We start from the raw sequence: 23,232 nt of genomic DNA, 5'->3' as shown, positions 1-23,232 counted from the left end.
GGAGTAAATCTCAGATCTGACTTATGTCATGCATTACTTATAATGAATGTCCTTATGTATAATGAAGAATTCTAAAGAGGGAAACCTCTTTCATTGCCACATGTATATTTTCTATACCTGTTTAACTACAGAATTATAATGTCCCAGTTCCTACCTATGGAAATGTCAAATTTCCATCATATTAATGCAACTAGATAGATAAATGCAAATGGAGTGTTATGCAATTAAGTATAGAAAAAAATCATCATCTCTATTCATGTTGTATGTTTTACTTTTTGTTGAGTGGGGGCTGGCTTAGATATTCAAAGTTTCCTTCCTCATTTGGGAATTGCTTAAGTGATTTTTCTTTACTCTTTGGACAGACCCATGTTTCTGCTCACAAATCTCATAGCTAAGATGTAACTTAATTTCCTTTTTTTGGTATCTCTTTCTCATCATTGAAGGTAAACCTTAAACTTTGACAAAGCAAACATTTTTAATTTCTTAAATCAGAAAAGAAAAAAATGCACATCAATTATTGTATAAAAACAAATATACTACCTCTACAATGTGTTCGATGTTCTATGTTCCAGACACTGGGGCATACAAACATTATTATATTACTTTAAATCTCACATAATGAACTACATGATATGTTTATTTCATATATAGGGAAAATGAAGTTCAAACTATACAGTAAAATGACAATTTTATGTAACATTAGACACTGTGCTTTGAGACACTCCATCATCTGACTCCAAAGTGCAAAATTATCATAGTTTCATGGAGGTAATTAAAGATAAGTATGGATGCTGAGAAGTCTTTAAGGTGGAGGTGAGTGTTTATAAGTTAAATACAAAAGAAATCCAATTTATATCTTGGATTAAAGATCCAAGATCCACTGTGTTCAAATTAAATGTTGACATGATTTATAGATAGTAGAGACAAAGAGCTAACTAACTACTGTACTGCAGTACCTGGATCAGGGGTAAAAATGAACTGAAGAAAGATTTAATGGTATGTGGTGTCCTTTGCTATTTACGGCAACAGAGGTAGACATCTATTTTTGACTTGGCTTTGCTGGTTTTTAATATTTCTACAAGTTACTCTATTTTGAAGCCATCTCCTAAGGGACACTGATCACCAGATTCCAATTAACTATCCATTTGTGACCACATTATTTCTTCATGCATAAAGCCTTCTCATATTTTTCTCTCCTTGGTGAATTGATATTTATCATTCAAGATCTGCCTCAAATATTTGACACTTGTGAAAAACCTAATCTCGTCACTATGTCAGCTAATTTCTTTATCTTTGTCCATTATATGACTTGCAATATTGTATCTCTAACATCTGCTTATACATCAGTTTTCTTTGATTTTGTACATTTCCTCAGGGCAGAAATTGTATCTAATTCATTTTCCTATTTGGTATCAACTCTGTACTCAATAGTTTATTGAATTCAAAATAGAATACACAGTAAAAAGAAAGCATCAATAGTTTTTACAAATGAACCTATTTTCTCTTTTTCTTTAGCTTTTCCTTGTTTTTCTAAGTAACAGAGTAGAATTAGAGGGATGTCAGTGTATCTTCCAATACAAGAAGTATTAATATATGAATGTAAATATATGATCTTTTAATGCCAACATAACCTTCACAAATACAATGAACAAAAAACACAAGTAATATATGAACTTGAGGTTAAGATGCAAATTACCAATTTGAATGAATACATTTATGTTAAAATTTGGACACATAAGAGTTTGAGAGAAACAAGCAATCAAAATATAAATTATAGATCTTTTTGTACTTTAAAAGAAATATCAGAATGCCTTTACCCTGCATTTTTATTTTTATTTTATATTTTTGCTTTTTAGGGCTGTACCTGTGGCATATGGAAGTTCCTAGGCTAGGGGTTGAATCGGAGCTGTAGCTGCCTGCCTACACTATGGCCATAGCAATACCAGATCCATGCATCTGAACCATATCTGTGACCTACGCCATAGCTCACAGCAATGCCGGATCCTTAACCCACTGAGCAAGGCAAGGGATTGAACCCTCATTCCCATGGATACTAGTTGGACTTGTTACCACTGAGCCATGATGGAAACACCATCCCCTGAATTTTTAATTTATAAATTTATTGTTAAAAAAAATAACAGGAACCCTAGATTTAACAAGTTCCAATAAATAAGCCTTAAAATAAGTTAGGTATCAGTAATTTGACAAGTTCAAGCTTGTTAGTCCTGTGGTTAATTTTCCAGTTTTAAAGAAGGTGATTCCCTTTCATATATGAGGGCTCTAAATCATTTGTCTTAGCAAAGGTTCTTCTGTAGTATCCTGGTTGATAATATTAATTTTGAAATAATAATTTAAATTTCCTATGAGCATAAAGATTTTTTTCAAGTGTATAAAATATGATTTTGTTATCAGAGTGATAAATATAAAAATGTAGGAGTTACCACTGTGGCTCAGAGATAATGAACCCAACTTGTATCCATGAGGACACGGGTTTGATCCTTGGCCCCGCTCGGTAAGTTAAAGATCTGGCATTGCCTCAGGCTGCCATGTAGGTGACAGATGTGTCTCAGATCTTGCATTGCTGTGGCTGTGGTAGCTTCAGCTCCCACTTAACCCCTAGCCTGGGAACTTCCATATGCTAAGGATGCAACCCTAAAAAAATAAAAAATAAATAAAAGTGTAGAATTTGTTGTTGACCTAAAACAGATAAACTACCAGATAGTTCTTCAGCAAAGTTGAGTTTATTCATAAGTAGCAGAGAATTGCAATTTATCGGTCAACAACCATGGTGAGCCATGTGCAAGTACCTGCATGGAATGGAAAGGAGAGTATTCAGGTAGAGAGGAAATGGAAGTTTGTTAAGTCTATAGGAAAGAAAGACTCTACATTTTTTTTTTTTTTTTTTTTTTTTTAAGTTGGCTGAGTCCTGCTAGGAAAAGTCTTCTTCCAGTTGGGCCCTGCTATCTTCACAGGGTATGAGAGCTCCCTGTTCTGTTCTCCCAACTCTATTTAATTGGGGTTTCTGTTTATTAACTTTTTACATTCCCCCTTTTGTTCAAGGTCTTCCTCTGAAAGCATTACTGATCAACAGGTAGGTTTGCTAGTTTCAGTGATTTTTTTCCCCTAGATGCCAAGAAGAACCTTTTTTAGGCATAGTGTCTCATGCTGGAGGGAAAGCTATTAAGGTTACATTTAAGTAACAAAGAGGGGTAGGAGAGAGAACTCTTAGGCACTTTTATCTAAAGTCCATATGTTATCATGATCACAGACACTGGAGATTATCTCAAGTGTTCTATCATCATCAAGTGTTTAGAGACAAACTTCCAACAGGAAGGACTGTTATCCAGATATCTTGGGAAAATGTCTCATTAGATGTCATCTGTTTCAATTCCAAGAAATCTTTACTTTCAAATATCCAGATGATGTGTAGGTCCAGCCAGAGTTTGGTGCTTTCTTTAGGTGTGTACCTAAATACTAGAATCTATTTCTTGGAGTTTGGTGGCATAAGATTTGGTAAATCTATACCTGATAGGGGCCTTTCCTTCCAGGATGAAGGGAGTTCTTCTGGAGATTTAATTTCCAGTAGATGAAATCTCAGGGTTACAAGATGTGATCCCTAAAGTCTTTGTCTCCTGAGAGCACACTCTAAGGAGATTGTTCCACCAAAACATGGTTTTTATTAGAAGCAATTAGACCTTACTAATCCTAGAGTTTCTTCTTTTTAATCAGTTATGGGTCAAAAGAAACAGGAGCCAAATTAATTGACTATCAAAAAGGGAGAGTTTATGATTTCCAAAGGGGATTGTTCTAAGATTTAGAAGGACCAATGGCAATGCTGTTGGACAAGGCATTTGGAGGGCCTCTACACATTTCACCAATAGAGACTTAATATTACCTTTAGTGCATTTGAATAAACCACAGGATTCAGGCTGCTAAGCACAGTGAAAGTGTTGTAACATGCAGTTTTATCTCAGTACCTGGCCAATAAAATGGTTTCCTTGATCACTATGAAATTCAAGAACAGGTACCCAGGTAGGGATAATGTTATCCAAAGTGATTTTAGACAGAAGAAGCAATAGCTTATCTGCAAGGGAAGATTTTAGTCTAGTGTAAAAGTACACAGACCATAACTAAAACACATTTATCTCCATTAGATGTAGGGAGGTGTATGAAATCCATCTGACAAAACTTGAATGGTCCATTAGACAGTTTAAAATGTCCAGGAGCAATATGAACAGGCTGCCCTGGCTTATACTTAGCACAAACAGGGCAAGGGAGGTAGGTATCTTTTTGTGGCCTTTCTAATGTTTCTTCTCCAAAAACAATTCAGGAAGTCTTTCATTTGTTCAGTAAAGCAATTGTTTAATTCATGTACACTGTGAAGCATAAGAATTTTAAAGTATTTGAGAGGACTGGGTTGTTATTTTGTCCAAGTCAGAGCTTTTCTTTTTTCATCAAACTGACAATTGTTGAATTACCAATCTTTTTTTTTAAATTTTTATTTTCTGAAGCCAGTTGTTGGGCTTCTCTAGCCAGTCTCTCTAAATTATAATGTGGAAAAATATCCCTTTAAACCAAGACCAAATTTTGGCTGCTATTGGTTCATTTAAGGGGAGCATTCCGTAAATGCTTTAAAGGAAGCCATATTGTTTTCACAAAGGTCCAAAATCATGAACTACACTGAAAGCATATCTATGATTAGTATAAATACTGGCAATTTTGTCCTTAGCTAAAGTACAAGCCCATGTAAGAGTGCAAAATTCAGCTTGTTGGGCAGAAATTGTCATAAGTAAAAATGCTTCCTCCACAACATCAAAAGGTGTTGTAATAGCATACCCAGCATAACATCTGGGTAATTAGATGCACTCTTTTAAATAGGAACCATAAATGAACCATGAGAAAGCAACATTACTCAAAGGGATTTCCTGCAGAACATCATATGGAGTCAGGAGATGGTCCCATCAGTGTTAAACATTCATGGGGGACTTTGTGATGTAGGGGAGAAGAGTAGCAGGCTTAAGGCTGCAACATAAAAGAATCAGGTGAAAAAAGTTAACAAAAAGACTTCATAGGAGGTAAAGTAGCTGGCTGAGAAATGTTGAGTTTGATGAAAATTTTGGAGACCTTCTACTGCATGAGGTGCAAAAATGGTTGAAGGGGGTTCCACAACAATTATCAGTGATCTTAAGCTGTAATGGCTCTCAGACAAGGGTATTATCCCTTGCCACAGTGCCCAGTTGATGACTATAATACCCTATGGATTGATGGTGGTCCCTGTGTTTTGTGGTGAGTACTCAAGTGCATTCTTTTCCTTTTCATATGCAAAAAGAAAAAAGGGAAACTTACCTTTGGAATGCCTAAGGACAGGTGGATTCATCAAATTATTTTAAGACCTTGAAGCCTAGGTTTTCTGGTTTCTCCCTATAACATTGGGATGGTTATTGTTTCTTAAAACATATAGAGATTTGTCATAAGAGAGAAATTTAGAATCTAGTTTTGGCAGTAACCAACTAGCCCAAGAAAACCTTGCAGATGATCCTTAGTTTTGAAATTTGGGAAACTCATAAAAGCATGAAGTCTGGTGTAGTGAAATCTGGTGTAGGTGTAGTCCTTGTTCTAGTTCAAGACACCCTAAATATCAAATCTGGATTTGAGCAAGCTGCAATTTTTCTTTGGCAACCTTATGTTCCTTTAATGTTAAAAACTTTAGCAAGTGGACACTGACTTCTTGTGAAGAGGCTTGACAAGGAGAACAAAGAAGCAAATCATCCATATATTGTAACAAAGTAGAATCTTGAGGGGAATTTATATCATCTAGATCAATCTCCAGAATTTGGGATAAAGAAGAAGGACTCTCACTAAAATCTCTGAGGCATTACTGTCCAAGTGAACTGTTTTACTCACCAGGTGAAGGTAAATAGCGATAGGCTAGCTTCAAAGTGGGATACTAAAGAGTGTACGGCATAAATCAATTATAGAAAATAATTTATTTTTGGTGGGGATGGATGCTTGTAGTGTAAGAGAATGTATGAACTTAGAAACACAGGGTGTCAAGGGATAACAATGTCGTTTATTGCTTGGGGGGGGTCTGGATAAACCTCAACCTTCAGGTCTGGTTTTTTTCACTGGTAAAATGCAGGTATTGCAGCAATTAGTATAAGGGATAATGAGGTTTTGAGTCTTGTAACCTTCTATTATGGGGTTTATGCCTTGAATGACTTCTTATGGAGTATTGATCAATTCTGGGAAGCATATATATATATATATATATATATATATTTAGGGCTGCACCCAGGGCATATGGATGTTATGGGGTCTAATTGGAGCTGTAGCTGCTGGCCTATACCACTGCTACAACAATGCTGGATCCGAAGTATGTCTGTGACCTACACCACAGCTCATGGCAATGCTGGATCTTTAACCCATGAAGTGAGACAGGGATTGAACCCACATACTCATGGATACTAGTCGGGTTCATTAACCAACCACTGGGCAATGACGGGAACTCCTGGGAAGCAGTTTTAAGGGGTCTATTTGAATTTTTCTGGGAGGTGTACTATAAATTTTGCCAATGTCAGGTAAAGATTTTGTCCATAAAGAAGGTGCCAGCTGATTCAATAAGGACAAATGATTAGTGTTGCCAGAATCAGCTCTAGTACCATCAGAGACAGAATAAATTAAAATGTTAAAGAGTCACTTAACTCTTTAAGTGGCTGATTGCTTTGATGACTACTATCAAATTCTATAATTATTTTCCCCCTTTTGGGAGAAAGACATTCTGGCATGATGTTTTTCTAAGTCTTGGCCTAATAAATGTATCAGGTTAAGGAACTAAAGAGAAAGGATGTGTACCTCTCAACAGGCCTGAACAGAAGAGCATGTGCTTAGAGACAAAAACTTCTTGATGTTCATTTTGAGATCCCTGATATTTGAACTTTTTTAGTAGTCTGTGGCAGGGGCTGCTTTATAGTGGTGGGGTTGAACACCAGGAGTGAGTCTCCAGTGTCATTTAGGACTGGAAGAGATTCCTCTTCAATCTGGAGAAGTGTTTTCTCAAGCCACCTGAGAGAGGAATATGGGAAGAGCCCCTGTACTTCCTCAGATCCCCATTAGTGAGAACTGTGATGACATTGGAAAGACAGGAATGAGGGCTGAAGATGCCTAAAACACTTAAATTTGTGACAATCTCTTTGCCAATGTCCTAGCTCCTTTTAATAATAATAGAAACAAGGGGTTTTATTTTCACTGAGGAGTTTTAATTTGCAGGAATTCAAAGATTAATTCTGGTGGTCTTCCTTTGCAGTTACTCTTCTAAAATATGAGAGAGCTTCTCTGACAGATTAACAAAATGCAGAGTGGACATAGTTTCCCATTCTATCCTGGTCCTGTTTACTAGAAGGGAAAGGTCCTGGTTCAGCCTATGAATAAACATAGAGTTAAAAGCTACCTGGGTGAAAACAACTGAAGGAAAACAAGAATTTTCTTTAAAAATATTCTGAACTCAGTTGAAATAGTAATGAACAGATTCATCAGATTTCTGTGTACAAGCCTAAATTCCATATAACAGGCTTTGAAACAGCTCTAGGAATTGCTTGATGAAATTGAAACTGACAGCACTAACAGCCTGAACCTAGCCAGAACAGACTGGAACTTGAACCCAAGTGCTGGGATTCAAACCCAAGCTAAACCCAGATTGGGACTTAAACCCACCGTTTTAAATTAGAATCACTCACCTGATGTCAGACTCACTGAGGTTCAGGTTCTTCATGACTCTGAGCAGAAGGCATTCAGTGAGAGACAAAGTGATAGACAAGAAATAGATTTATTAGATAGGACACTTGTGAGAGATGCAAGCGGTCAGGCAAGGAGGCTCTGCACCCAGGATCCAGTGGGCTACAGTTTTATTATCCAAGGGGAGTGGGATTGGAAAAGACTGCCTCTTCCTCTTTCTTAGTAGCTCCTCCTTAGTATCTGGTAAGGTGTATATTCAAATCAGCCAAATGGTGGTCCTCAAACTCCTGCTCTTGATCTGAATCTTAATGCAGGCTTCATCCCACCCAATGACCCAAGGCAATTCTTGCATTTCCACTTGTCAAGCAGGCCTGCCTTGTTCTGATGGCTTTTTTGAGTAATTATTAACTTACAGTGATCTCCCAATGTCCCCTAGGTTTCCCTTTTTATCTATGGGACTTCTACAACTACCTGTGCCTATTCCATCCCTATCAAAGTCATCTGGAAGTTGTCTAAGCCTGATCATGTAATAAGTCAGTGGGCTGGTCTGCAGGTTGTAATTCTAGAGATATTTTAGTGATTTTCCAAATTAGCAGTTTTTATTCAATGCTGAGCCTGGTCTTCACTAACAAACATGTGAACTAGCTGATATAAGGCATAGAAACCAGGTTAATAACTTTGAATGACCATATTAAACACCTCAGGAAATCCATGGGGTCTTACGTTACTTTGGGAAAAACTTTAACTGTGGCATGCAGTTCAGCTTTAGTCTAGGGAATAAAAAAAAAAAGAAAAAGAAAAAGAAGGGAGTTCCCATCAGTTCAGCGGAAATTAATCTGACTAGGAACCATGAGTTTGCGGGTTCCATCTCTGGCCTCACTCAGTGGGTTAAGGATCCGGCATTGCCATGAGCTATGGTGTAGGTCACAGACTCAGCTCAGATCCTGTGTTGCTGTGGCTGTGAGGTAGGCAGGTAGCTATATCTCTGATTTGACTCTTAGCCTGGGAACCTCCATATGCTTCAGGTGTGGCCCTAAAAAGATTAAAAAAAAAAAGTAGTTAACCCTCTGCATCCTCAGAAGGCTTAATTTTAATGTGACAAATTCTGGAAAGTTCAGAGCAAAAGGGAATGGGGGAGCATTTCAGAGAAAAAATTCAGCAATTATTGTGTGGGGATCGAGACTATAAAGAAGAGAAAGGGGAAGATGGTGCCAGAGGCAGAGTCTGACCCTGAGGAGCCTAGGGAAAAACAACATGGCACTGGGGGTGGAGTCTTGATAGCAGAATCTGGGTTCTTGGTCAAGGCAGTCAAAGAATGAACTCCACAAATACACAGGCAGCAAGCAAGAAAAGTCCTTATTAAAGGAAAGCAGATATTTCCCAGCACTGCTGGAAAGGGGGAGAAGAGCCCCCTTTATCTATTGTCCTATAGGTGATTTTATTCCTTAATGATGGGGGAGTACCAACATGGGTTCCAGAAAGATGTGGTTTTCTCCCACTGGCCTTGTTCAGTTACCTCTATCAGTCCTTGTCCAATAGGGGTTTGGGGGCAGAAATGTCCCCATAAATTTGATGACTTCTTTGTCCTTCTCTTCCCTTGGACTAGGTCACCATTCCTCTCATCCCTTTTCTATCACTTGAGGAGTGGGTTAGAGATTATGGTCTGTCTGGGGGAAGGCACATTTTCTATAGTAAACAGGCCTGTGGGGATTTACTCTCTGGAGCCCTAAACCATAAATGTTAATCAATAGCCATATCAAAGAATGCATTGAATCCCATGTTCCTACACTGACTACCTGAGTTAATATCATGCCTCAGTCTGAAACAAAGAAGCTAAGGAAGGGGAGCCCAAGGCTTAGAGAGCCATTTTATCTGTTTGGGGTTATTTGTTTACTTCACTTACCTTAAAAATCTTATTTTGCAGAGAGATGATTTTAGATTCCTGATAAATGTAGAATCCTCAAGATACCAATTGAAACAGGCATACTTTTCAGTTCTCTAAGTTTCTTTTTTTCCCCCCATTTTTTTTATTACTCAAATGAATTTATCACATCTGTAGTTGTATAATGATCATAACAATTTGATTTCACAGGATTTCCATCCCACAGCCCAGGCACATCCCCCCACCCCCCAAACTGTCTCCTCTGGAGACCATAAGTTTTTCAATGTCTGTGAGTCAGCATCTGTTCTGCAAAGAAGTTCCGTCTGTCCTTTTTTCAGATTCCACATGTCAGTGAAAGCATTTGATGTTGGTGTCTCATTGTATGGCTGACTTCACTTAGCATGATAGTTTCTAGGTCCATCCATGTTGCAAAAAATGCTGGTATTTCGTTCTTTTTGATGGCTGAGTAATATTCCATTGTATATATGTACCACATCTTCTGGATCCACTCCTCTTTTAATGGACATTTAGGTTGTTTCCATGTCTTGGCTATTGTAAATAGTGCTGCAATGAACATTGGAGTACATGTGTCTTTGTGAGTCATGGTTTTCTCTGGATAGATGCCCATGAGTGGGATTGCTGGATCAAATGGTAGTTCTATGTTTAGTTTTCTGAGGAATCTCCATACTGCTTTCCACAGTGGTTGCACCAATTTACAATCCCACCAACAGTGTACTAGTGTTCCTTTTTCTCCACACCCTCCCTCTCCAGCACTTCTTGTTTGTAGACTTTTGGATGATGGCCATTCTGGCTGGTGTAAGGTGGTACCTCAGACTGGTTTTGATTTGCATCTCTCTAATAATGAGTGATGTTGAACATCTTTTCATGTGTTTCTTGGCCATCTGTATGTCTTCTTTGGAGAATTGTCTGTTGAGATCTTCTGCCCATTTTTGGATGGGGTTGTTTGTTTTTTTGGTATGGAGCTGCAGAAGTTGTTTATAAATTTTGGAGATTAATCCCTCGTCAGTTAATTCACTTGCAAAGATATGTTTCTGAACTATTATAGTCTAACTACATTTTTAGAACATTTTAAGTTTGAGGATGTCAAAATTTCCCTATAATGGCCATGGCCATTGATATTGTAAATTGCCTTTGGCCAAGTCATTCCATTTAGTTAGTAATGTGCATGAGGAAGGACTGAGGTTTTTAACATGAAATCTGCTGGAGACCCTGAAGAAAGGGATACTCTAAAAACCCAGATAACCGGGATACCATTTCTTAATGTGTGGAGTTTTTTTTGTTTCTGTTTTCTGTTTTTGTTTTTGTTTTTGCTTTTTTAGGGCCAAACTGGTGACATATGGAAGTACCCAGGCTAGGGATTGAATTGAAGCTGCAGCTGCCTGCCTACTCCACAGCCACAGCAATGCCAGATACTTAACCCACTGAGCAAGGCCAGGGATCAACTGAAAACTCATGGATACCAGTCAGGTTCTTTACTGTTAAGCCACAATGGGAACTTGAGGTTTTTTTTTGTTTTTTCCTTCTCTCTAGATTAGAAGAATTTTCAAGTAGCATAAAGAACTTGTGGCTACGGGAGTTCCCGTCGTGGCGTGGCGCAGTGGTTAACGAATCCGACTAGGAACCATGAGGTTGCGGGTTCGGTCCCCGCCCTTGCTCAGTGGGTTAACGATCCGGCGTTGCTGTGAGCTGTGGTGTAGGTTGCAGACGCGGCTCAGATCCTGCGTTTCTGTGGCTCTGGCGTAGGCCGGTGGCTACAGCTCCGATTAGACCTCTAACCTGGGAACCTCCATATGCCGCAGGAGCGGCCCAAGAAATAGCAAAAAGACAAAAAAAAAAAAAAAAGAGCTTGTGGCTAAAATAGCTCAATTCAAACAATTTGCAAATGTAATATTATCCAATTCTAAGGAAACATCTTGATTCCCAGAGGAGCCATGCCAAAGGATTTTTTTCAGCAAGCCCCTAGAGGACAGCCCTTTCAAAGGAATAGGCCGATAGATGAAAAACTGATAGTTTCAGTGAAGTAGCCCCTGTTCAGGAAGGAATGGGCCAAAAGTGTTGTTGGTCAGCTGTGGTTGAAACAGTCTGATCTCAAAATCAAACTAAAATGCCAAACGAGTAGTTGTATGCAAAGGAGAACTTACCCAGCCAGAGAGACAAAACTTTAAATAGCTCCCAGGTAAGACCTAGATAGCTTCAAAAACTGAGAGGTTGGATCAAAGAGAAAGAAACACCTTCAGAGTTGAGGGTTGATGAGAAAAGCAGTGAACAACAATGGGCTCAATTGTGGGTAATGCACATATTTGCTCGCTGGCCCCAAAGCTACTGGGGGAGGGGGGTCTTTGATTCCTGTACAGGCCATCAAAATGTTCAACTAAAACACACTGCCAGATACTTCGCCAGCAAAGTTGAGTGTATACTAAATCAGTAGATAATTGTAATGAGGGATTGGCCACCATGGCAAGCCATATTGAGTCCCTGACAGCAAGAGAGGAGAAACATTTTTTTTTTTTGAGAGAAAAAGGAAATTGGGAGGGCCATAGTAAACAGAGTCCAGGCTTTTCACTGGCTGAGCCCTTGCTAAGAAAGATGTCTTCCTTCTTCCTGCTGGGCTCTGCTTTTGTTGCAGAGCACAAGAGCTTCCCCCTTCTGGTCACCCTACTCTATTTCATAAAGATTTCTGTTTGTCAATTTTGACGTTACATCCTGTAGACACTCAAAACAATTACATCTTGGAGTGTCAGGAAACAAAATTTTGAATATAATATTATGCAAATAAGTGTTAAAATATTTAAGCAATATTTACAATTATAATTGTTCACTCTTTATTTTCAGGCAACATAAAATAAATACTTCCACAAATCTAAATACTTTAACATATAAATTTTTTAAATTATATTTCAGGGTAATAACAAGTTATTTGTAGAGGAACTGTACCAATTTATATTTCTTCCAGCACTACATAAATGTTCAAATTTTTCCTCATCATCTCAACAATGGCCATTTTTATGTATTTCATTTTTGTCTACTTGGTTATAAATTATACATCATGATGTCCTTAATGGGCTTTGGTCTCTTTACTAGTAAGTTTGGCCATTATTGAAAGATTTTAAAAGTCATTTGTGTTACCTTTTTTCTTAAATAACATTTTGTAAGTTTCAACTTTACAATAGACTGTCTTCTAATTGCATTTTAGAATTATTTTATATAATCTGGATAATGGTTAACTACCATATCTATGACAAATTTTGGTTCACAATGGATAACTTGTCTTTTAATTCTGAGTTAAATTATTTTTTAAGAATAAAGATAACACAAATGTTTTTCACTGTATTATAGGAATTTATTAAATTATTTTTAAGAATAAAGATAACACAAATGTTTTCACTGTGTTATACTGTATTTACATGAGTATAATATTTTAATACTTTTCTAATAATTACCTATTCCAAGTTAACAAATGTATTTTGTCAAAACATTTATAATATGATATTTTACATTTAAGTGCCTAATGTGCCTAGGATTTATTTTTGCATATGGAATGAGGTAAAATGTAGAATATTTTTAATTATAGATAATCAAGTTTCTCAGTAGTGTTTATTGAGTAATCTATGGTTCCCTATTAAATTTTTATATCTGCTCTGCTACTTGTCAGTTTTTCAAATGCGTGTGTGAACTTCTGTTTCAAGGGTCTCCTATTTCACTGATTAATTTTTCTTCTCGATAGCCTACATCTTACTATTTTATATTTCATTTTATTTTATTTTACTTTGTTTTATTTTGTCTTTTTGTCCTTTTAGGGCTGCACACGTGGCATATGGAGGTTCCCAGGCTAGGGGTTGAATCAAGCTGTAGCTGCCAGCCTATGCCACAGCCACAGCAACTCAGGATCTGAGCTGCATCTGCAATCTACACATCAGCTCACAGCAATGCCAGATCCTTAATCCAATGAGTGAGGCCAGGAATCGAACTCGCGTGCTCATGGATGCTAGTCGATTTTGTTAACCACTGAGCCACAACTGCAACTCCTGTCTTACTATTTTAAATAACATACTTTATAAGTCTTAGTATTAAGTAGGACAAAGCCATCATCTGTTCTCTTCCCTATGAATGAACTAGCTATTCTCACCCTTTATTATTCCATATTATTCAATATCAATACCAGTTTTACAATTTCAATAATAAAGAACAGAAATAAACTTATTCCTTCTGCCTGGAGTTATTTAATTGATCTTAAAACTGATTCAATACACAAGACATCTCACTCCTCATTTAGGTCTTGTTTAATACTTATAAAATAAGTTTTACAGAGTGCCTGTCATGGCTCAGTGGTTAACAAATCCGACTAGGAACCATGAGGTTGTGGGTTTGATCCCTGGCCTTGCCCAGTGGGTTAAGGACTCGTAGTTGCTGTGAGTTGTGGTGTAGGTCGGAGACGCGATTCAGATCCCACGTTGCTGTGGCTCCGGTGTAGGCCAGCAGTTGTAGCTCCGATTAGACCCCTAGCTTGGGAACCTCCATATGCCACAGGAGTTGCCCTAGAAATGGCAAAAAGATCAATAAATAAATAAATAAATTAAAAAAATAAGTTTTATATTGTATCAATAAAAGTTTTAAATATAAACTGAGGCATATTAAATATTTTTAGAGTGTATATGATCTGCCAATGCAAGTGATTAGGAGAGTTCTGAGAATAGGAGCTCAGGTAGAGACTTACACCGAAAAGGTGGAAGGAAAGAAAGAAAATTATTTCTTGTCTATACCTTAGTGACTAGTTGACTGTGATTGTTGTCACCTTGAGGCATTTACAGGCTCAGTTTTGGGTTTGTTGACTGACTTAGGCTACTGCGACATAAGAGCCACGTCAGCCAAATGGTCTCCATGTTTAATTAAATTAACAAAGATGTTATAACCTTGTTTACAAATCCCTTTTCATTGTGGTAGGGACATTAGAAATGAAGTATATGTCTATGCCCAACTTGCAATTTTTTTCCACTTTTGATAACTACTTGTCTTCAGCTACTACTAGTCCTGGATGTTCTTGTTCTTACCTTTGCTAAAATGGTCTCGTGAGTTGTGTTTTTACAGACTGTTCTTATCCGGAATTAGTGCCCAGGGTCTTGTCGTAGCACACTAGTACCTGGTTTTTGACACTTCGCTCAACCTATGTATTTCTGGTGTTATTTATTTTCATTACTGTTCATCCTTACTACTACTCTACAGTGAAATAGGTTAGCTAATTACAAGGGGATTTATTTTTATGCCAGATGCAGGCAGAAGAACACTTAAAATTGTATCTAATTATTTGATAGATCCTCTTTATTGGTAAAATGTGAGTCTGGTCTTATCCTTTGTTGCCTAAGGGTCTTAACTAAGTATGACGTTTCTCCTGAATCTAGTGTTGTCTGCTTTTATTAAAATTCATCGACTGGTCCACTGTGTTTTCAAATATTTATGAGTCTGTAACTCAAAATACTGATCTGTTTTTGTGACTGCTCTTGGATCAGTTAGGTATGATATGGTTAATTGTGATTACAACATAATAAAGCAAACCCTTACTCTTCTAATCTGACAATATATGTACTGAACTCATATGCACAAAAACTCCCATGCATGCAATTACATGCATGCATGCACATATCAAGTTAAAATATTTTCTATAAAATATAAGCAAAAATATCTTCATGAGTTTAGTAATTGAAATCATGATATAAAGCTATTATTTATATTTGCAAATATTTATATTTCAATTTAGTAACTGAAATCATGATATAAAGCAATTATTTACATATGCTAAATGCTTTAGGAATTTGAACAAAGCTGCTGCAAACATACCTCTTTGTGCACATGTGTAAAACTTTTTCCAGTTTACATTCAGGCATGAAATTTATGGGGCATCGATTACCAGCATTGTCACCTTTAATAGATATTACCAAGTTATTCTTCAAAGTTATTCTTGCCAAATATTCTTCTATCAGTGCTCACGTCTGACTCTATATGAAAGTTTCCATCCTCCACAGCTTTAAAATTATTAGTAATTTTAGACTTTAAAATAAGTTTTAATTTTTTTTTAAATCTAGTTAGGTATAAAGTGACTTGTCATTGCTATTTCTTTTACATCTCCCTGGTAATGGCTAATGTTGAATTCCTTTTATATGCTTATTGGAAGTCCTGGTATTCTTCTATATAAATATCTGGCCTATATCCTTGTAAATGTACTTTTTTCATTGATTATTGAGGTTCTTAATATAATCTATAAAGTTTTTCCCACAAATTTCAAATCTCTTCTCACAATCACTGACATACACTCTCCTTTGCTTTCTGAAGTTTAATTTTGAATACATGATTTAAATTTAAATCAAATGTATCATTATTTTTTGCACTATTAACATTTCATTTAAAGGAAAAATTTTTACTCAATTTCATAAAATATCCTACATTTTCCTCTACCAATTTCAGCTTTTATTTCTCTGCACATCCCAAAGTTAGTTTTGCCCTTGATATGATAAAGGAATTCTACTTCTATTTCATGCATTAGCATCACTCATTTAATATTTTATTATCTCATTGATTTTAATGGCATTCCTTCTCCATATAAAATTCCCATATAGGTATGAAATTATTTCTCTGTTTTCTTTTACTTTGTGCTATATCTATGCCAGTAGCAATGCAATATTTTCTTTTATAATAATTTTTTATATCTGATAGGAAGAACTTTTTTTTTCTCTTTTCGGGCTGCCCCTGTGGCATATGGAGGTTCTGAGGCTAGGGGTCTAATTGGAGCTGTAGCTGCTGGCCTACGCCAGAGCCACAGCAACTCCAAATCTAAGCCTGCATCTTCGACCTATACCACAACTCATGGCAACGCCAGATCCTTAACCCACTGAGCTAGGCCAGGAATTGAAACTGCAACCTCATGGTTCCTAGTCAGATTCATTTCCGCTGTGCCACAATGGGAACTCCAGGAAGAAGTTTTTAATTTTATATTTCTAACATGGTATGTACACTTTTGGGATTTTTCTCTCCTAAATGATTATTGGGATTATCTAGGCATGGCCTATAAGACTGCTTATAGGAATTTGTATGTATATCTGCAAATAATGTATAATAATATATGTAGCATATTATGTATATACATGTATTTTTAAGTTTTTTGCTTTGATTCATTTGTTATACTTATGATACACTCTTACTTTGTTCTTTAACTCTAAAGATTTTTACATTTGTAATTTGTTTATTATAGATTATTATTTTTGGATATTAAGCAATACATTTTTTATTTAAATGCTTTTTCTGACTTTCCTTCATGGTGTTCTGCTTTTTTCCTCTCTCTTATTCCCCTACTGTGGGAGTCTACATCTTATATTGTGAAAGAATCTCTTCAAGATATTTTTGCATTTATTCACCTGAGACTCTACTGGTTTACCAGTGTCATATCATTTCATGTTTATATTTTAGGTTAAAGTCTATACCATATATGCACATGAATCTGAACCTCATACACATGAGTCCACACCTGTGATCTGCTCTCTCAAAGATGATATCTTTTCTACCTATAATCTCTGGTGAGCAGTTTCTCAAAATGGGTGGGCAGAAGACTTTTCAAACAATTTTTTTTTCCATAAATGGAGCAACCACTGCTACATACCCATGACATCTAAATATCTAATTTCTAGTGCCTTTAGTTCTATGTCCTGAGGTCAGTTTTCTCAACAATGCTGAGGATTTAAATCCCACTAAACCATTCAGGCCTTTATCCATCTCTGATAATGTCCTGAATTATCAACCCCCCACCCTTCATAATTTATTGCTTGTCCCTCATATTTTATTACTAGTTTTTTCTTATTTTCAAGGTCTCTTGAAAATTGACCACATGCATTGTACCAATAACAATAATTTACAAATGTTAGTATGCTTCAGAATTTGTGTTTCCTTTAATTTTTTCCAATGTTTTCCTTAGTTAATATGTTACTAAAGAAATGGAAGTATAATTCTGAAACATCAGTCCTGTGGTTTTATTCAGCTTATCACAACATAATTGTAGGTTATCAGTGATCCTAGTCTATAAGGAGAGAAAGAATCAATAACTTGTTATATTATTAAATAATATCCATCTATCACTCTAAGCAAGTTAAAATGATGCCTGTCCTATATTGTCTTTACTGTATTTTAAAACAATCTTTCATTGTGTTTGATTATTTTTTTTTTTTTTTTGCTTTTAGGACCACACCTGCAGCATATGGAAGTTCCCAGGCACTGCTGCCAGCCTGCACCACAGCCACAGCAACTTGGCATCCAAGCCAAGTCTGCGACCTACATCACAGCTCATGGCAGTACCAGATCCTTAATCCACTGAGCAAAGCCAGGGATCAAACCTGCATCCTCATGGATACTATTTGGGTTCATTAGCCACTGAGCTACGAAGGGAATTCCCTGTTTGATTATATTTCTAACGCTTTTAGACCTAAACCCACTGTCTTATGTGAAATCAACTCATGGGAAAGTTGTTTTATTCTAATATATTTTTCCTTTGGAAATTTATAAGGTTGTAGTAGACTGAAAAACGGCCTCACAAAACATAACCATATTCTAATTCATGAAAACTATGAGTATTACCTTATATGGCAAGAAAAGGTTTTTGCAGGTGTGATTAATGATTTTCTAAAAAAAATTAAGTATAGTTGATTTACAATATTTCAGGAATACATCTCAAAATTATTCAGTTCTATATATATTTAAGTTTGTGTATATATATATATATATACATATGCATGTATATACATTATTTTTCAGATTCTTTTCCATTATAGGTTACTATAAGGTATTGAATATAAGTCCCTGTGCTATACAGTAGGTCCTTGTTGTTTCTCTGTTTTATATGTAGTAGTGTATATCTGCCAATCCCAATTTCCTAATTTATCCCTTGACCACCCTTTCCCTTTTGATAACCATAATTTTCTTTTCAATATCTGTGAGTATACTTCTGTTTTATAAATAAGCTCATTTGTATCTGTTTTTAGAATACACATATAAAATTATCATGTGATATTTGTCTTTGACTATCTGACTTCACTTAGTATGCTAATCTCTAGGTCCATCCATGTTACTGCAAAAGGCATTATTTCTTTATTTTTTTATGGCTGAGTAATATACATATGTATCTTTATCCAGTCATCTGTCAAGGTGCAAGTTTGCTTCCATGTCTTGAGTATTATAAATAGTGCTGCTGTGAACATTAGGGTGCATGTATCTTTTAAAATTAGAATTTTTGTCTGTAGATGAAAATTAAAGGTCTTTAAATGCGAGTTTATCCTGGATTGTCTGAGTGGGCCCTGAACGCAGTCACATGTATACTTATAAGTGATACACATAGTAGATTTAAAAAAACAGAGAGGAGAAAGCATGAAAAGGAGGAGTGAGAAATTTGGAGATGCTAGCTTTTAAAATTGGAATGATGTAGGAAGTTCCCCAGTGGCCTAATGATTAAGATTCTAAGGATTCAGCATTGTCACTGCTGTGACTCTTTGTCACTGCTATGGCTTAGGTTTCATCTTTGGCCCACGAACTTCCACATGCCATGGCCAAGGCCATGAAAAAAAAGAAAAAAGTTGGGATGATGTAGACACAAGATAAAGCATGATGGCAGTCACTAGAAGGTTAAAACAGGCAAGAAACACATTCTTTCCTAGATACTGACAGAAGAGCAGCCCTGCTAACATTTTGATTTCAGCCCAGTCATACTGGTTTTAGACTTCTGGCCTTCAGAACTATGAAAGGATAAATTTCTATTGCTTTAAGCCCCTACATTTGTGGCAATTTTTTGCCACAGCCACAGAATATACTGATACCAGTTTTAGTACATTTTAACCAAAATATCTAATAGAATTTAAAAGTACATAATGTCTTAAAATTTCTTTTGAATTCATTTCTTATTTTAATGGTTTGCCATCTTAAAGATTACCAGATGTCTTAATTTGCTTGGACTGCTATAGCAAATTACATAAACTGTGTAGCTTAAACAATAACCATGCATTTCTTACAATTCTAGAGGCTGAGAAGTCTAAGATAAAGGCATCAGCAGATTTTGTGCTTGGTAATTGCCCTTTTTCTTAGTTTGCAGATGGATGTCTTTTCCTTGTATCCTCACCAGACACAAAGCAGAGAGAAGCAAGCTCTCTTGTCTCTTATTCTGAGGGCACTGATTGCATCAGGAGGGCTCCACCTTCATAACCTAATCACCTCCCAAAGCCCTCATCTCCAAATATTGTTATAAAAAGATTAATGTTTTAAGATATGAATTTGGTGGGGAGAGTGTATACATACAATCCATAAAACCAGAATAAAAATGATAAAATGAATCCTTTTCCTTCTAGAAAATAACATTGATCCCATATGGATTATAAGTCGAATGTACTATTGTCAGGTATCCCACTCAGTTTTTGTGATAAAAATAATGATAAACAGGAGTTCCTGTCATGGCTCAGTGGTCAATAAATCTGACTAGGAACCATGAGGTTGCGGGTTCTATCCCTGGCCTCGCTCAGTGGGTTAAGGATCCAGCATTGCCATGAGCTGTGGTGTGGGTCTCAGATGTGGCTTGGATCCCGTGTTGCTGTGGCTCTGGTATAGGCCGGTGGCTACATCTCCAATTAGACCTCTAGCCTGGGAACGTCCATATGCCGTGGGTGCAGCCCTAGAAAAGACCAAAAGAAAAAAAAAAAAGAAGATAAACAGTTCCAAGTATTCTGGTTATCATTTACTTATAATAGATGATATATATATATTAATTTTCATTATTGATTGTATAAATTCATTAAAAATAAAATTTCTCAGATAGGTAAACTTGCTATCTCAGGCTTTTCATCTTTTAAAAAAATCTAATTATATAAAACATATAATAATAGGATATATCAACAGAAGAAAATATATTTGTTAAGAAGTAATCTGTATTTCCTCAAGCTCCTTTTATTTTCAGTTTTTTCAGTGTATGACACTTGACATAAAACAATCAGGCAGCTGTGGTTGTACGCACACATTATTAAAGGTTATTTCCCTTTTTTAAGCATGAGGAACTTCAGTAAGAATGAATGACAATAAAAGTCATGGACGTTTTCAAAGATTCTTCAGACTCAAACACCAGGCATGTATTTTTTCACTTGGGTTGACACCCATTTTTATATTCAATCCTGGTGTATTACACAAATAGGAACATTTCAAACAGAAATGTAAAATGTGTTTTCAATAATATATTCTATTGAACCCAGGATGCTCTTTATTTCGAGTAGATTATATGATTAGGGTCAGAGAAAACAGTATAAAATAATGTTTAGAAACATTAGAAACAACTACAGATATATGAGTATATAAAAGTTAGTATGAATATATATATTTCCTAGCTCAGTCCCTGGAGAAATTTTAGAAACAGTGGTGTTCTAGTAGCAAGGAAAACACCTAGTGTTCAAATTTTGGTTACTAATACCATTCTCCAATAAAAGGAATCTGCATCTTTGAAAATACTGCTGTCTAGGGCTGAAACAGGAAATATATAATATTAGCATGGACTATCTTGTAGTGTCAGATGTAAGGAAGGAATCTGAAAATATATGCTCAATAAACAAACTGCTGTGGTTCATCTAAGTGATACAAAACCAGAGAAAGAGCTCCCAAAGGCCAAAGCTGGAACCATTTGAGCCACAAAATAGTGCAGTATTAAATTATAACACAAAATACAAAATAAATATCCATGAGTTAACACTGATATACATAAATTATTGAATGAAAGAATGAGTGAATGAATACACAAACAAGATGCAGAGAATAGACAAATATTTCTTGCAAAAGAATTTGAAACAACTTTCGTAGACTTTTCCCCCTTGGAGAGGTAGGCTTTCTATGCCTGAGCATGGGCTGCATTTAGTGACTTGCTTCTACAGGGGACAGTATAGAAAGGGAGAAGAAAAGTCATTTTATTGCATGGAATCGAGACAAACGCTGTCTCAGTCGGCTGATGGAGATTAGTATCAACAGCAATGTGTTATTATGCTGGTAACATGAATCATTGGTATGAAGTGATGAGAATGGCTTTGCCTCTGTGGTCTTCCTCCAAATGCCAGACTAATAAAAACAGACCATTCATCCCCCTTTGTCTAATCATGAGAAAAACATGAAAATTCCAATTGAGGGATATTGTATAAATGTCTATCATTACTTTTCAAGATTGTGCAAAGTCATCAAAAACAAGGGAAACCTTGGGGTTCCTGTTGTGGCTCAGGGGATAACAAACCTGACTAGTATCCATGAGGATGCAGGTTTGATCCCTTATCTTGCTCAGTGGGTTAAGGATGCCACATTGCTGAAGCTGTGGTGTAGGCCAGCAGCTGTAGCTCCAATTCAAACCCCAGCCTGGGAACCTCCATATGCCGTGACTGCAGCCCTAAAAATAAATAAGTAAATAATAAAAAACAAGGGAAATCTGAGAAATACTTACTGTCCAGAAGAGGCTGAGGAAACATAAAGACTAAATTCAATTTGTCTGGAACAGTAAAAGGACCTTAGGAGAAAAATTAAAGAAGTCACAATAATATATCTATATTTGTTTATTTGAGTCCATGTATCTCAACATATCAAAAGTTGTGACAAATAAACTATTGTATTATAAAATGCTAATAAAGGGAGAAATAAGATTTGGGGAACACAAGAACCCTGAACTGTCTTTGAAGCTTTAAGTAAATGTAAAATACTCTAAAATAAATATATATCAGAAATATATATTTGGCATGACAGTACTGTATGTCTGTCTTTCCAGCTCTGTTCAGCTATTTGGTTGTCTAGTCTACCTGGAACTCAACAGTACTTCGGCGTTTTAAAGGATGCCAGCCTTCTTAAAGGTAAGAAGCATTTAAATATCATCAAGATACTCGTTTTTAACTTCTTACAAAATACTTCAAATTCTTTCTAAAACTCATTTACTGTTTAAAATATCTATTTTATTAGAAATCAGAATATTCAACCATTTATATATTTATTGTTGGTTGACATAAAATGACAGAACTGAGAAAATTAAGTAACCATTTCTTTTAGCCAAAATTTTATACTTGTAAGCTACTCTATTATATTTTTCTCACATGGTTTCAATTGACATGCAGATTTGAGAAGACCTAGTGGCTATGTACTTACTAAAGAACAGAAATTGATTTCTTCCTTTTATATTCTTTCTGGTGACACTTTGTCTCCTCCCTCATAATTAGTGGATATTACTTTTGTTAAATTGAATACGTCTTATTTCAAATGCAAACCTCAGATGAAGCACTGACATAGAAAACAAAGAGACAATGTCACAGATGTTCTTGTCTTTATTAATATTAATATTCAGAGCCTTGTGCGATTGTTTCTTGGGAAGACAATTGTAGGCTGATTTTCCTTTGCTGATGGCAGAAATTGAAACCCTGAGATTTAGACACTTACAGTTAACCTTCTAGAGACAATAATTAAAGCACTGCCTTGACACTCCTTGCTTGGTAAATGTAATATCTATTCTTAGGCTGCAGTCAAAACAAGTTTCATATTCTCAGTGCTCAATCAGTGATCAATTAAGATTAACC

At 36.1% G+C, this 23,232-nt stretch overlaps 1 protein-coding gene across 17 annotated transcripts in view; it reads left to right on the top strand.

Annotated features, from left to right (window-relative positions):
- The window catches only part of CDH12 (cadherin 12), a 989,627-nt gene that overhangs the window by 307,992 nt on the left and 658,403 nt on the right, over positions 1-23,232 (top strand). For 16 of the 17 annotated variants that reach the window (XM_085001686.1, XM_021077037.2, XM_085001675.1 and 13 more), the window contains one exon: positions 22,437-22,518. The gene's annotated coding sequence lies outside the window, so the exon portion shown is untranslated. Of the gene's footprint in view, positions 1-22,436; positions 22,602-23,232 lie in introns of all 17 variants that reach the window. The other variant, XM_085001684.1, reaches the window with a different exon arrangement.

This window comes from Sus scrofa, chromosome 16 (assembly GCF_054392235.1).
Source record: "Sus scrofa isolate SSC_HxYL_T2T_F1_AM1 chromosome 16, Sscrofa_HxYL_maternal_Yorkshire_Landrace_v2.0, whole genome shotgun sequence".
Taxonomy (NCBI): Eukaryota; Metazoa; Chordata; class Mammalia; order Artiodactyla; family Suidae; genus Sus; species Sus scrofa.
The sequence above is the reverse complement of the archived record's forward strand: the minus strand, read 5'-3'. Positions and strand labels throughout refer to the sequence as shown.